Below are 14,755 nucleotides of genomic sequence, written 5' to 3'. Positions count from 1 at the left end.
ATACAAAAGACAGATTGCAGACACTATCTGATGGTTTTTATTTTTCTTCACGACGGTCCTGCGCTTGCGCTAACGTGCCGGAAGTTCGCTAGGCGCGCGGCGTATCAGCCACTGTTCTGACGCCGCGTGCAGACGCCGGGCGAAATTCGTCGTCTGCTCGCACCAGAGTCACTTCATAAGCTAGAGACGCTTCAGAATAACGACAATTTCAGCCATTTAGGCTTTATGATGCGCGAACATGCCGTCCAGAACCATTCGGTAACTGGAGAACCAAGGCCGACAGTCCCCGCCACGGTCTCCGCCGCCGTCCCCGCTTCTCTGGTTCTTCGTTTGTCCGCGAGAGGGCGAGCAACGGGTTGGAGCTGCAAACACCTATAATGCTCAGGGAAGCCGCAATGTTAAAATGATGACTGTCACCAATTGGGCCTCGAAATGGCGGCGCACACGAGACATTCGGAGAATAGAGTGGTTATGCTTTAGGCGTATACATTATTTAGCAGCTCTAGTCCAGTGTTCACGCGACAGTCCCTGTCAGCGCAGCCTACCGCGCAGCGAGTCGCACGAGAAACTCATCCTCGACTAACTGCTGTTCCTGAAATTTTCTGCCCAGCCACCGGCACGCTGAGCATTACACGGCACATGTCGTGCCGTCACGCCCAAGCACTTACTCCTCTCCAACTTCGAATGAATTCACAAAAAAAGAATGAAACCCATTTTTCCCACTTTTTTTCTGCCTCTTTGAAAGGTCGTTGGCTCTGTGGTGATGCTCCTACGCGGGTTACTGACCTGGCCGCCCACCCGCCTTTTTAACGTGGGAGCATTCGCAAATACGCTTCCATTTTACAACAGCAGTTGTCAATATTACTTTTAAAGTGCAACAAAGCCGAGTTGGTAATCAAACTATGTTTTAGCACACAAACCACGCCATTTTATAATAATTAATAATTGCGCTGTGTTTTTAGTCGCCAGGAGGTGTGTCAGCCTCAGTGGGCGCCATGGTGTCTCTGCAGTAGACGAGAAATGTTTTAGTGCAGTTCCACTGCTTAACGTGCTTCATGTCGTAATCGGGACTTTTAGCAACCGGTCGTTACCGTGTTCCGCGTACCGCAACACCGGAGCCTTTGAAGCACGCTTTTAAGCGCGCGGCCGGGCGATACCACGACCGCAAGGCGCCCGCTTAAAAACATGTTTCAAATGCTCCGCTAGTGCGGTACGCGGAACACGGTAACGGTTTGCTAAAAGTCCTAAATAGGGAGTTTTCGTAGATCGTTTCTGCTGTCCCGCAACGCTCTCCGCAACGAGCTACACTAGCCGGAACTGTACAGTCAAGGCCATCGGCGCGCCGGCGCAGTAGCGGCTGCTTCGTTGCGGAAGGCTTAGCGGAGTGGGAAACGCGGTCTACGAAAACTCCCTAATGACTCACAACACGCCGGTATAGACGCTTTCAGGCAGCTGTGCATGGGCGCCGCCATAACCGACCTTCAGTTTTTGTTTCCTCTTATTCCGTTTGCTTCCCTTTATCATTCCGAAATCAAGGCAGGTTATTGCCATTTTAAGTGTTAATGTGTCCTTCTCCCCAGCATAGGCCTTTGTGGAGGGTCGTCAACACCCGCTTCGGTGGCTCGGAATCTCGGTAAGACAAGACAAGGTCGGCTATGGCGGCTCAATCTGGCGCGCGCTGAAAGCGTCTATACGATGCTGGACCAGACCGAAACAGACAGGAGAGATTTGAAGCCAGGAACCCTGGGGTTTTAAAGCACGAGCTTTCGCTCCACGTGCTCCGAGCCCGGCCAGCAATTCCCCCCCCCCCCCCCCCCCCCGGCTCAAGAGAAAAAAAAAGGAAAAGGAGTTTAGTTGCTCAGTCAGTTCTGACGACTTTGGGCAATAGAGCTTTTTTCAAAGTTCAGTCGGGCAACCTCAATAACTATCTTCACATAAGGGTATATTATCTGCAGGTGATAATGGCTGCCTTTTGATAGTTGACGAAGGAAAGATTTGAAGACAGACACGAATGGGGGGCTTGAACATTTCAGATATTGATCCGCTGCATTGTTTGCTGCGGTGTTGTAGGCGTTACCGAAACAAAAAAGTCATGTAACACGTTCCTCGTTAATTGCAAATAGAAGGGACGCGTTTCCCACTTACGTTACCTGAGAATAAAAGAAGCGCGTTATCGTTATCGATAAAAAGAAACGCACGCCACTTTTGCGTTATTTTTTTTAATCATGAAATAACACGTTTAACTCTTTTGACGTTAGAGGTGCCATGTTTCAAGAAACATTATGTCCTTCCAGAAACTGAACATATTTACTTAACTTTTCTCACGACTCCACCTACATACTTACGAAAAGCAATGCAAAGAAAAAGGCAAAAAACTCAAATTTATAGGGCTTGACTCCTAAACACACGAAACAATTTTAAGTGGAATTTTGTTAACCCTTTGTTTCCCATGATGTAATTACCTGTACAAAAACGTTTCATACTTTGTGTTTTTATTCTGTATGCATCGAGGAACACAGAAGAAATAGGGCAGGGCTAAATAACGTTTCTTTCTTTACCCAAATTCATGTGCACATATGTGCACATATGTGCACGCCAGGAATACCAGGTTACTCCTTGTGAAATTGTTCGAAACAGTTGGATGGCCCATCCTCCTCAATACAAAGGTATGCTTTGCATACCTTTGTATTGAGGACAGAGCATTTTGCTCAGAAAAATTGGGGTTCCTCTTGGATCCCCCTAATTCTAGAACGGTCGCATATGCTGGGAATATTTCAAGGAGAACAAAAACAAACCAATTATTGTCAAGTTTCTCGTTTCAAAGACAAGGAAACCGCGTTAGCTTGCGGAGTAAAGTTAAAAGGTACTGTTTTTGCTATCTGAGAGGGCTTCTACGTTTCAGTTTGGCTGGCTCGAAGTAGACTTTTTGAGTATGGGAAAAACCTAAACGTTCCTTTCAAGAAACGTTTTCACACATTCTTTGTTGGTAACGAACGTTATTTTTTTTTTTTTAACAAAGCATCTTAATCTATCGACGAGATTTATGCCCCCCCGCCTAGCTCGTAGCAAACAACACGTAACGGGCCTATCACTTCTTGCAGATTCGCACCTCACGTTAAAAACAAGTTTTATCCAGTCTTATTCACTGAAACACGAAGCGTCATCCCGAAACGCAACGAACTTCGTGGTGTCATAGAGGACAGTTCGTCAGAAATCGTTATCGTAACAAAAATATGGCTCAATCCCAGCATTAATGGTAGCGAGATATTTTTCCATGCCATGCCCATTGGAATATCTTCTGTCATGAGAGAAATGCTCAAAGCGAGGGACGTGTGATTAACGCTGTACAAAAAAGAATATTCCTTGTCGGACTTGTAGATAGCTGCATATACATTTCCGCAGAATGTGTTTCTACCAACTTTAACAAGATGATTCTTTGCTTTCTACAGACCACCTGGCTATGACTCGCTTTTTGCTGTTCATCTGTACTCTATTTTGGTCGATATTAAAACTCGCTTTCCGAAAAGCTGATATTCTGCTATTTGGTGATTTCAATTTCCCCCAGATTGATTGGACCAGTTTATCATCCGAAGGTTCTCGCGCATCTCCAGATTTTCTTGATGTGTGCCTCACGCATAGCCTGAGGCATGTAGTAAACAAGCCCACACGCTCGTCTAGTATTCTTGATCTCATAATAACTACATATTCTGACCTCGTGAAGTCAATCTAACTCTTTGAAGGTTTGAGTGGTCTCAGGATCCTGCACGTTGTTCTTTCTTTGCCAGTTGTCGTGAAAAGTCACACTTTCCAAACTATTCATGATTACAATAAAGCTAAGCACGAAGAAATAAAAAATGAATTAGGAACTTTCTATAGCACCTTTTAACCCGAATATTCACGAGGACCTCTCGAAGAAAATTGGGCTCTTTCTCAAAAATAAGGTTATTGACTTGGTGCAGACACATATGCCCACTATTCGAATCCGCACTGACTCATCCAACCCATGGTATAAAAAAAAAACAAAAAAACTTGAAGGTAGTTAAGTAACAAAAAACGGCTTTTCGAAAAGGCAAAGCGAACTAACATATCATGTGCTTGGGACACTTACTACGCTACACTTAAGAACTACACGAAAAACCATTGATCATCGAAATCAAAATTTGTGTCTGAAGACTTACCGACAATCTTTCACAATAATCCGATAATATTTTAGAACCTTATGCCACCCAAGACCACTTCCAGGACCATATATCTGAACAACCGCAACGGTGAACCAGTCAGGAAGAGTGACTACGCTGAAGACTTAAATGACTAGTTTTCTTCCATATTTACAAACGAACCCCCATATAATATTCCGACCCAACCTGAAGAGTGCTATGATCTTATGCCACCAATTGCTATTAACGCAACCGGAATAATTGAATTTATTGAGAAACTTGACCGTTTATCCTCGGCAGGCCCTGACAATATCAATACGAAAATTTTTAAAAATACAGATGCTATTTCCAGCAAACTTGTTTATCTTATTTTCAAACAGTCACCCTCCAAAAGCTTTCTACCTTCTGATTGGAAGATCGGCAGGGTTGTCCTAATCTACAAGCAGGGAATTCGGTCTTCAGCGTCTAATTATTATCCCATCTGCTTAACTTCTATATCATCTTAACTAGTAGACAATATCTTGTACTCGAACATCATGACTTACCTGTCTACGAATAATTTTCTCTTTAGACATCAGCATGGCTTCCGCAGGGGTTTATCCTGCGAAACCCAGCTGTGCGAATTTGTTCACGAGTTACATACTAACCTTGAATGTCACGTACAAACTGACTCCATATTTCTGGAGTTCTCAAAAGCCATTAACCGTGTTCCTCAACAACGTCTTCTCTCTAAGCTGTCATCTTTACAATTAGACCCCTTAGTGCTTTCCTGGATTTCTCTATATCTTGCATCTCGAGCTCAATAAAGAGTAACAAACGATCACGAATCGAGACTAACAAAGTTACGTCAGGGGTTCCGCAGGGTTCCGTTTGGGACCCCTGCTTCTCTTTACCTACTTTAACGATCTTCATTGTAAACTTTCCTCTAAAATACGGCTTTTTTTCAGATGATCGTGTCATATATAAAAAAGATTGCATCAGTAAACGACAACTATCAACTTCAGAATGATCTAGCGAAAATTGGCCACAGGTCCGGAAAATGTCTCTAAATAAATCCAAGTGCAAATTAATTCAATTTGCCAGACAACCGTACTTTATAGCATATCAGTATACCATACAAAACGAAGTGATTGAAGCTGCTTCCATGTACAAATATCTTGGCATCATATTAACTTCTAACCTTCCTTAAAAACCCCGCATTGAAACCATTTCTACAGAAGCATCCAAGACTCTCGAATTCATCAGACGAACCCTACGAGATGTCCCTCCACATGTTCGAAAAATGGCTTATGAAGCCAACGTTAGACCTAAACTAGAGTATGCTGCAGCTCTTTGAAACACCAACCAATCATAGCTTGTTGCCGCATTAGAATCATTGCGAAACCGAGCCACTCGTGTCATCCTATCATCAAACGATAATTTCACCAGTGTTTGTACCTTAAAAAATAAACTCGGACTAGCCCCTTTGCACCACCGAAGAACTATCCCGACTCTGCCTTCTTCACAAAATCTATTACTAATAATCAGCAACGGCTCACTAACAAAAAAAAGAACTAATAAAAAAGTTTCATAAAGAAATGAACTCCCCCCCTCTTCCCCAGAAAAAAAAAATCAAATAACACAAAGGTAACAAAAGCATAAAAAATAACCTGGGAGAAAAAAAGAATGTAGGAATTTAATTAAACGAGGCCGAAGATCTCAAAGGTCAAGCAAAGCACAGAGAAAACCCTTCCCACGATACAAGCATCTTCTTTTCTTTAGATGCTGCTAGCCTCTCTTGTGTTTGTGTTGCTTCTGGGCTTCGAAAAGGGGGTCAGTTGTTGCGAGATGGGACGAAGAAGGCATCGTCTCGCGATATAGATACGGGTCCATGAAAGACGCCATATAAACGCTCGCTACTCGGCGCAGTCTGCGGGTCACTCTCTGCCCGAACCAACAACAGGGCTGCTGACCTTGATTTCAAAAGCAACGCTATTGGAAAGGTTTCGGCCGAAGGCCTGAAGTCAAAAAGCAGCCGCCGATTTTTGCTTTCTTCGCGTCTAGGCGGAAAGAAAGTAAACTGTTAAAAAAAACGCGTAAGTGAACTGTCTTTTGGTTTGCACGCTATAGACTAGCGAAATGAAGACTAGGGAATAAAATGAAAGCCACTTTCACACTGAGAATGCGTCTGTGTTCAGTGAGGACCCTGGGTCCAAGCCGTACGATCTGTGCCCAAGAAATGGAGCCCACACATCTTGTTTGGTAGTTTTTTTTAATGCTTATTTAAAAGGAAGATAGTTCCATAAACAAACGAGTGAAAGAAGGTGAGGAAAGGGGAGAGGGCTTTCACCGTTTGCCAGGTTCCCCTGAAACGGAGTATTAAGCCAGGTCAGTCCGACCAACAGAGCTGACCCTGATTCGGAAAGTGGTCCCCTGCTCGGAGCATCGCTTTGTTGCTGTCTCGCGAGATGCGTCCGTCTGCTACACACGGCGGCAGGGACAAAGGATTTTGCCGGTTACACGTTGCGCTTTTTTTATCCTTTTCGTTGTAACTTTGCGTTTCTTTGGTTTGTCTTGGAGATGCGTACTTTTTAAGCGGTGAGTCATGGCGAGATTAAGGGGGCAATGACCTCTGTGTGCTTTGCCCCAAGGTCGCTCGTCTAATGGATTTTTAAAAGAAGATGGAGACATTCCGCTTCTACTTTAGTTCAACGAGGTCTACTTTCAATCAGCGATAGTCTCAAGAAACGCGTCGTACTTTTCAATAATTCGTGCCAAGTGTCTCGCTTTCTCTTTACTGGCTTGATCAATAATGTTGAAACATCACTGGACCCAAATTTTTCGTTATCATTGGCTTCAAATAAACGCTGGAAATGTAGACCAAAGTGATGCCTCGACCGATAGGACATATCGAAACGTTAATAGTTAAAAATAAATTAAAAATTGCTGACAGTGCTTCTTTGTATAAGATGCCTTAAAGGTAAAGCATTGCATTACTTTCCGCGTAACGTTAAGTATTATCATGTTACGCAAGTAAAAAAAAAACTCTTAATACCTTTCAATATGTAACGCGTGGCATTGGCTTTCCCGCTAACGTTAAGACGGCATAGCGCTACTATTTCTTCTAAAGTAACTCAGAGACGGATAGAACTACTTTTTTTTTCTTCTTTAAGCAACGCTAAGTGTCATGCATTCCCCCATCTGTTGCTCTTAGCCGTAACCTTCAATCACATCGAATCGCTGTCGCCGATGCGTCTTTTACGGCAGCACGCGTGTCACGCCTCCAAGTTGTCAAACGAACACTACAAAGACTCAAGGAGCTTCGGGAGAAAAGGAAGGGGAGTGAACTGTCGCGTGCCGACGTCCTGATCCTCCCACACTGGAGACGAGCTTGTTCGCGCGTCGTGCGTCTTCGACGTCGTCGGCGGCCGCAGGAAAACGAGGGAACGCAACAATGGAACCGGGTCTCCTGTGTCATCGTCGTCGTCGTCGGCGACGCGAAGAAACCAACAAGAAGGCCGGCAGCAGCCTACAACGCCGAGTAGAGAGCCTGGATTTCAGAGAGGCCGGAACTCGAAACAAAGAGGGTGCGTTCGCTAATTGTAGGCCTCGGTCGTCCAACTCACGCATCATACAAAAGACACGGAGTTTCTCTGCAGATTCGATGACAAAATTAAAATCGTGGAAAATGTCGTCACTTGACGTCAACTGATGTCACGTGCCCGATACACCTTGGGTGAATTGAAAGCAGCTGACCCATACGTCAACTTCAGTTTTCCCGCTTAATTTAGCGGGAAATTCACGTCTTGCGGCCAAAAATTCGATTTCGTTTCCCCGCTAAATTTAGCGAAAATCTTACGTGACGTGACCTGGTCGAGCCGTTGGAGACACTCTGTCGTCAGGGCACACTGACGCCGAGGGCCCACGCCCAGGCCACAGGAAACGATTACGGCGTAACGCTTGGAAACACTCGAAACCGTCACGCCTGCGCAGTTGCTCTTCTCTTCTCGACGGACTCGTCTCGTCCGTCTTCTGCTTTGTTACGGTGGCGGAGACGAGAAATATATAGCACAACAAAACAAGACGGGCTGCCATCCGCGTATGTGGGTGTATTCGCATTCCCCCACGGTGGGCGCCATTTTCTGTGCGCGCGCGGCACTCGGACGTGGGATGAACGGGGCACGCGCGCGGCGCTTCTCGCGGAAGGGCCCTCCTGCTTTCACTGTTCTTCGTCTTGACGTCGCTGGCGTTGCACGGCCGGGCGTAGTCCTCGCCTTCCGTCATGCGTGGCAGTCTTGTGTCGTCGCTGCGGTCTGTGATGGCCTCGTTTAACCCAAAAGTGATACACGGTTTCCAAGTTGCGAAATCTTTTTTTTTTTTAAACGTCTGTTTCAATAGAAACCCTTTTCAAAGGTCACTCCATCTACCCCATCCAGAGCCAAACCACTCGCTTCCAAAGATATTGCAGTCCTATAGTCTGCGAAAGCCTAGGAACACAGTATAGAAGCTCCGCCTCGTACACTAGCTTTCTGCCACTTCGTCACACGAGAAGGAAAAAAAGCCCGGTGGAAGGTGGTGAGTGTGTGCTAGGGGTGGAGCATTTACTGAATCATTAACCTGCAGCGACAAATGGCACCGAGGTGCTCCGGTGGCGCCTTGTTATGATTTCCATCCGTGATTTCACGACCAGGGTTTCGTTTCCCTTGACGCCACGAGTTGTGACCCTGGCTCCTTATCGCTCGATGCGACTGCTTGTTCCTCGGTGCGTTTAAAAAGCATAGTAGAAGCTAGGAACCGTCGCGTTCTCGAGCGGGACTTGGGCATACGCGTAAATCAACACGCGATAAACAGCGCCCGCAGACACGTCAAAGGTATGTGCAGGGCTATCCAAGGAACAGGCGCGCAAGGTCTGTTCCGCAACATGATTTGTTCGTACTAAAATTCACGCGACAAAAGCGCACTTAAAAAATAAACTGGAAAAGCGAGCCGAACCGCGGGATAATTGCTCGAGTCACTCGTAAAACCGATTCTGTTGATTTAGTGGACCCTGTCCACAATTTTTATTTATTATATATATATATTTTTTTATCTCCACTCTACGATGACGGAACGTCTTCGAGAGCTTATGAGCAAGGAGAGGATTGGTAATACCGCGGATTGGCCCCACGTATACGCCGTCTTCGATACGCGATTTTGTTTATCTCTCTGACTAGCATCCTCGTGACACTGTCTTCTCAAACACAAATTTTTTTTTTCCCAAAAGTCCACCGAGCAGCGTTAGCCGTCGCCATTGCTCGGACAAAAGGCGCGTGATTGGATCCGAGTCGTCGCCGAACGCTGACGTCACACTCGTGTCCAATAATGTTCGGAGCACATGATCAAGCAATGGCGGACAGGCCTTGGCGCGGACATTTTGAAAAAGGTCTATTACTCTTTCCTTGAGTGCAAACGGCGGGCTTATAGTCGTTTATAGTCGTTGGCAGATTAAACAAAAAACGCGGGGCGTGTCTTATGATGTTCATTCCTCATGATTCGCTTCTTCGGCATCTTTATTCGTGATAACTACCCAGCGCTAATAAGACCGTCAGAGCTCGTCGCTACGCCCTCAGTTGCTTAAGCTCTCTCAGTGAGTGGCTATAATGGCACGCCATCCGGAAGAAAATAAAAGTGTGACTCTTACCGTCGAAACCTGAGCTACAATGTTCTACGCAGACCCAGCTCTTTCCGAGTTTGTGCGCGACAAAGTTGGGTTTTATAGCTACTCGGCTGTGTGAGCGAAAGAAACAATTTTTTGTAAATTTGATTGACATTGGAGAAATTCAGCTGCAACATTGTTTCCAGGTTCTAAAGGGGTAGATGAAAGCGCACATCACGAGACAAAGTTCGCTAGTTATGCTGGTTTTTATTCCTAATCTCAAAGTCTTCGATCATGTCGCTTACGGAGCGAGGTTCTCTGCTTCATTTCTCTATACTTTAGGTCAAGCTGTGTTTGTTCTAAAACAAACAAACGCAAAAAATGAATTTTCATGGTTATACAGGAAGGCGCAACACTATCAAACTATTTGCGGGCGTATTCAACGAGTAAATCCCTCAAAATTTACCAATTTCACAGATGTGAGATTGGCACCCCAATTCCCACAAACTTTTTTTTTTCATTTGAACTATAATAAGAAAACGCGCCGAAGGAACGGTCATATTCCTATTTTGCAGGTTAACGTTCGACAGTGACGAAGGAAAATTAGTATTCCAAATCCTTTAACAAATCGAATTTCTTCTACAAAAAGCAGGAATTTGTGTTTTCTCTTTCTATTTTTTAGAATAATAAAAAGAAGAGCTTCCGATTATGACTCAGGGGCGGATCCAGACCTCCATTTTAGGGGGGGCGGTTCCTCGGTGTAAAACGGCGGGGGGGGGGGGGGGTGGAGTGTTTATATTTCTTGTGGAGTTATCGTTTTTACTGAACTCGGATAACATAATATAGATATTGAAAGCTTTTGTATCGGTTTACCTGTCGGAGATAAACTCTTTGAATTAAAACCTTTCGGGTGACCACGCTAGAGGTAAGTATCTCGAAAATTGTGGTGATACTATCCTTTCTGAAACATGGGTTTCAGACCGACACTACGTGAGCAGTCGATTTAGGGCAGCTTAAAGACATTGCCTTGGCAGACATTCTGGTTGGAGCTAGTGCTCAACTGCTGCGGCAACGGGAAGAGCGGCTGAAATCAGCGGAGCGAGTACGTTGCAAACAAGCGACAAAAATGGCCCGGCGGCTTCGACGCTGCTCGCGGCGTCAAAACACTGTTGACGCAGCGAGCGAAACGAACGCTGCCATGCAAGTTCGTCGGTTGTTCGCCGTATATATTTGGAATGTCCAGAGCGCAGAATTCTGGAAGCATAATGTTATAGTTCAAAGTTATAGTTCGGCAACTATAACTTTTGAACTTAGACAAGACCTTAAACCAGCAATGGATCCTTCCAAATTATATTCAATTGCACTTCGCCTGGATATTTTCTGTATCAAAGCAACACTTACTTGTTTCTGGGTAGTTAGCTCATTCGTCAGGGTCGAGAGGACAGGTGCAGAGATTTGACAGGGCAGAGCGGTTGTAAGGTCGGCGAATCTCAACTGGGTTAAAGGCCGATCACGACTAAAGCATGGATGTTTGGGAGTCGGTGTTCACTCGAACGGGCACAGGCACTGTCTATTTAATTTATGTATACACGTTTGCAAGTCCAGTCTCAAGGATCCGCCATCTTCCTCAGTGGGGTGCGCTCTTGGGCGCGGTCATAATCTGATTACGACGCCTTAGCAAGGCTTCGTAATCGGATTATGACTCGGCCAAGCGCACCCCAGTCAAGCAAGATGGCAGCGCCCTGAAGCCGGACTTGCAAACGTGTATAGTCGCATCTTTGAAAGGGCTCGTTTTTCCAAAGTCCGTTCGACACACACATATTCGCTCCTGCAAAGCCGCGCGAAAGCTCTGCCGTCAATCCACAGAAGCCGCGTTTAACTGGAAAAGACGGCGCCAAGGGGAGACAAGGGGTAGCGGGCGCCTTCCCTAAAATATGTCCCGCCACCCTAAGTTGAAACGGCATTGTATACAAATAAATGCCTACGGCGTCGGCTTGAGGACCCCGTGTAAGCAGCCTCCAGCCTTTAGAGTGCTCGTACCGTTTATCTTTCATTAGCTTCCCGCCACGAGAAGTCGTACCGCAGGCAGTATAGGAACCGTGCGCATCTAATTCAAGCCCCGACCAGGGCGCCCCTAGCGGCAAACGGGTCCATCGCATCGGGGAGCTTCTGCCAGTCGCTGCGTTGGTTGTGCGTTGTGGTGGGTTAGCGTTGTAATTTCTGAGATGGTTATTCCGCACCAAGAAAGTCGCAACAATTGCTGCGTGGTCGGCTGCAACAGTACGTCGAAGATCGCACACGGCACGACGTACTACATCGCCCCTTCGAAGCTGTACGGCCGTACGAGGCGGAGTACTGCGCGACCTGCAGGTGCGACTTGTGCGTCCATACAGGTTAGTGGCGTTTCTTACCTTTCTGTTCGCGCTTTGTTTAAGGTGCTGACGAATAATACAATCAACTTCTTTCTATTCTAGCGACGATGGAACAGCATCGGCACCGACGGCATACTCTAAAGTATGCGGCAAATACTTCACCGGAATCGAGAAGCGGAGTGCGGTCGCCCACCTAAGCCTACACTTGCATGTTTCCATCAGCCTACAGGAAGATAGTAGTGGGAATCGCGGAACGGCGCGAAAAGAAATCGCCCAGTTATTGTCAAGCTGATTCAGAAATAAACGTACATGATTACCACAGTCCACTCAACGCCAACTACATTTTTTGCGGGCGCGCTTAATTTTGTTAGCGGAGTACGGCGCTCCGTGACATCCACTTGTCCGTCGAAACGGACCTCCTTCACGTCGTACACGCCGCCAGATTCACGAAGGAGTTTTCCGTACTTTATATTGGTACTATGGAAAAAGCTTTCTAGATTCGTAACCGCCTTAAACCCCGTCGTAATCACCCCGGGAACACTGTCCACTGTGCTGCTCATCGCCACTGCTTCCCCCCGATGATTCTGCACCGGCTACCGAAGAAGTTTTCCGGATTCGTTATCGCCCTCTGTCCTCTGTGGTGTTTGTTGCTATTACTTCGCGATGATTCTGCGCCGACGGCACCGGCTTCCGAAGGAACTTTCCGAATTCGTAACTGCCTTAAATTCCTTCGTAATCACGACGGGGATACTGTCTGCCGTGCTGTTCGTCGCCATTGCTCCCCGTTGCTCCTGCGGCGGCTACCGCTAGGTCGCGGCGAACAATAGGCGACCGCCGCGACACGGCCGGCATGCTCGCTTCCTATGAAGCCCATTAGAGGAAACATCTCCCCCTTCTGGCGCTCGTCGGCTTCTTTCTGTATTCCGCGCTGCGGCGCTGATCCCCACTGAGGAATGGAGGCGAGGACGAAAGCGGGCTTATGTTTAAGGCAAGGTCGTGGGGAAGTCCGGAGCGTCTTCAGGAGAAGCTCAGACCCAGACTACACTGTACACAGAGCATTTGCTTCCTCTCTCAGTTGAGAAGAAAAGCAATTGGTCACCTGGTTGTACAAGCTGCACCCCCCCCCCCCTCCCCTGGAACGTCTCCTCCCGGTACGTCCCCTCCGAACTTCCCTTGGCAATGAGCACACCCTGCCATTAAGATACCTTTAGTGAGCCCGTGGGCGACAGCATCTCAAAGCAAGCCAAAAAAGACATGCCAAAAGACAAGCCCAGAACCACGAAGAAACCATCAAACGAAAAGTGATGAAAAGGCGGCCGCTAGAGAGGAAGGATAATCCGCTACCCTTGCTTGGCGTCTGCGTTTGGGAGCTTTCAGGGCACAAATTTTTCGCAGACAACCCCCAAAAAGAGAGAGGGAGACAGGGAGAGAGAGAGAGAGAAAGGGGACTAGATATGTTGAAGGTATTTTCCCCCCGTGCTCGACGTGCTGGCGTTGTTTGGAAGTGTGCCTGCAGTCGAGGACCCTGATATTTGGTGCGCCTCCCCACTGTCTCTCCACTTCGAAACTCCTGGCGCCGTCCCTGTCGGGAAAACGTACCGTGACCTTGACGGAGATGAACCCCACTTTGGAAGCGCCCAGCAGGCGCGTCCACCCACCGCTGTTTTAATCTTTTGTTTCTCGCGCCGATTGCCTACGTTTTTTCTTCGAGCTGACGAAGAACCCCGGGGGGGGGGGGGGGGCGGTCGCCCCCCCCCCCCCCTCTTAAATGAAAACTCGTACAAATAGAAACTTGCCCAGATACTCATCAGTGGACACAAGGACCAGCTATGTTCCTCTTCGAAACGAAATGTCGACAGGCGTGTCAACAGATTACATTAAAAACTGGCTAAAGTCGGGTTCACACTGCTCGCGCATCATACAAGAGACACGGACTTTCTCTGCGGACACGTCTAAAGAATGTTCGAATTAAGCGAATGTTCGAATTAAGCGGGTTTGCTTCATACGTATGTTTGCTTCGAACATGTCTACAGAGAGTTTTTGTATAATCATTGTAACAGGACAGTTATACGAGGAAGAAAGACGCCTCGGACAGCGTCTGCACTCTCTCTTTTGTATGATGTGTGCAGCGGCAGTAAAACTGTCGATACATCATGCAAAAGACAGTATGAAGACACTGTCTTGAGGCGTCATACAAGAGAAACTTCGTGTCTCTTGTATGACGTACGAGCGGTGCGAATGCGGCCTTAAGGAGTTTGTTTCGAGGGCCTTTTTTGAGTGCGCGTGAAACGGGGGTTTGGCACACAAGGATCTCTTTTTTAAAAGCAGCCTCGAGCAACACTGGAAGGTGCACCATTTCTTGGGCACAAAGCGTGTGTGATCGAAGCCAAGTCTTCGCCGAACGCTGACGTCACACTCGTTCTCGATACGAGCCGAGCCCGGGTTCACGCCGAACGCTGTCCCAGCCCTCAAGTGTAATGCATTCTCAAAGTGTGTGTCCAAATAACGGTGGACTTGTATACTTTGCGCGGGAGCGACTACTAGGTGACGCGCCCTTTTCGAAAAGGGTCTATTCAGTAGACACGGGGTTCTGATGTGCACCCTAAGAAACC

At 46.9% G+C, this 14,755-nt stretch overlaps 1 protein-coding gene across 1 annotated transcript in view; it reads right to left on the bottom strand.

Moving 5' to 3' along the window:
- LOC8040606 (calpain-C) overlaps positions 1-14,755 on the bottom strand; it is a 112,195-nt gene that overhangs the window by 38,111 nt on the left and 59,329 nt on the right. The window lies entirely within an intron of this gene.

This window comes from Ixodes scapularis, unplaced genomic scaffold, assembly GCF_016920785.2.
Source record: "Ixodes scapularis isolate PalLabHiFi unplaced genomic scaffold, ASM1692078v2 PGA_scaffold11__112_contigs__length_91849675, whole genome shotgun sequence".
NCBI classification, from domain to species: Eukaryota; Metazoa; Arthropoda; class Arachnida; order Ixodida; family Ixodidae; genus Ixodes; species Ixodes scapularis.
This window is presented reverse-complemented; position numbering and strand designations above follow the sequence as displayed.